Here is a 1,680-nt window from a genome sequence, read left to right on the forward strand (position 1 = left end):
GGTCTCAAATGAGTCAGCAGACAACCATCAGAAAAAGACGGTTTACGGCTTGGTGCCACATAATCAACAATTCTTTAGCTCATGAGGCGCCTGCTGTTGGACTGTGAGCGTCTAGTGAAAGTGGTTTTGTTTTGTCCTCCTAGACTTTGACTCATTGACCTTTAATATGTGCAGCATTGACAAACAGAAAGTGTCTAATTAATCAGAGATCGGCGTACAAAGAGTGTGAACACACACACACGCAACAAGATAAGTCACAAAAAAACAACAAGACAGCTGCAGGGTCAATCGTAGACCAACACAAGTTAAGCATGGAATCTACCGCAAAGGCCTTAGTTTAATCACCCAGATTTCCTATGTCCTGTCTTTTCTCCTTCACTTCTTTCACATTGGTCAATCCATCCATACGTCCATATCTGTGAGGAGTGCTGGGTTATGTTTTTAAGGCTTCAAGGAATGACAATGAATTCTGACAAATCCCGGAGTTCCTGAAACCACATGAACCCCCATAGCCTTCACATTACTCATCTTGACAGCTAACACAATCCTGAGGTGCATGTGTGCATGTGAATGTGCACGTAAATTGATGTAAGATTTGAAAAATTTGTCGACTGTGTGAGGAAAAATGTGATTCAGGCAAGACACAGTCGGAATCATAAGGAGGGATTTTGTTGATAACCTGGAGAGCTTTGAAGATGACTCTTTAGACTCTAAAATGACTGTAAAACACATGTGGCAATACCAGCCTGTCATTGCCCGATCTTGTTAGATCTCGGAAGCTAAGCAGGTCTGGGCCTGGTTAGTAGTTGGATAGGAGACCACTGAGAATTCCAGGTGCCACAGTGGGGGACAGTCGCTCCCTCAGTGTGTGAGTGAGTGTTGGTGGTGGTAGGAGGGACCAATGGCGCACTTTGGCAGCCTCACTTCCGTCAGTCTGCCCCAGGGCATCTGTGGCTACAATGGTTGCTTACCACCACTAAGTGTGGAGTGAAAGAATAATGCCTTTATTCTGTAAAGTGCTTAGAGTGTCTATGATAAAGCGCTATATAAAATCCAATTCATTATTATTATTATATAAATACACACATACATACACATCTGCAGCACGTTCAACACTTTTCTTTGTCTGCTATAGGTAGCTGATTCAAGATGGCCGCATCTACAGACGGTGGAGACGCTGCTCCTCAGCTGCCGTCAGCGAAAGACATCTTACTACAAGACGCCAACAAAGAAATTACCAAACTACGGGAAGAGATTTGTCGCCTTTTTAATGAGCTAAAAAAGAAAGATCAACTACTCACCAAGTATACGGACACGGTCGTACAACAGTCAATAGCGATGTCGTTCTTCCTCCGCAGTACTCTATGTAACAACGACACAGTTCCATGGGAGAATCTGTCTTCAGGATTGTCCTGTTCAACACCGCGCCAGCCATCGTGGGTTAAGACAGGAGAGAAACAATCACCGCTCCACTCCGTCTACCGCTGACCCACCTCAACACCAGCCGTCCTCAGGGATCCCCTGGGGACATCAGTGACCCCTTGCCATCAGACACAGAACCGTTTCAACACCAACTGGAGCCGATAACGGAGACTTCTTTACATCTCACATCTAGACTTGAATATAATTATTATATATAACTCCCTATTGTCAGGATGTCTCAATAACTCATTAAAAAGT

At 44.3% G+C, this 1,680-nt stretch overlaps 1 pseudogene; it reads left to right on the top strand.

Moving 5' to 3' along the window:
- The first annotated feature begins 728 nt into the window (after positions 1-728).
- On the top strand, positions 729-846 carry LOC114462748 (uncharacterized; annotated as a pseudogene).
- Positions 847-1,680: the final 834 nt, after the last annotated feature.

Source organism: Gouania willdenowi, chromosome 4, assembly GCF_900634775.1.
Source record: "Gouania willdenowi chromosome 4, fGouWil2.1, whole genome shotgun sequence".
In the NCBI taxonomy this organism is placed as follows: Eukaryota; Metazoa; Chordata; class Actinopteri; order Blenniiformes; family Gobiesocidae; genus Gouania; species Gouania willdenowi.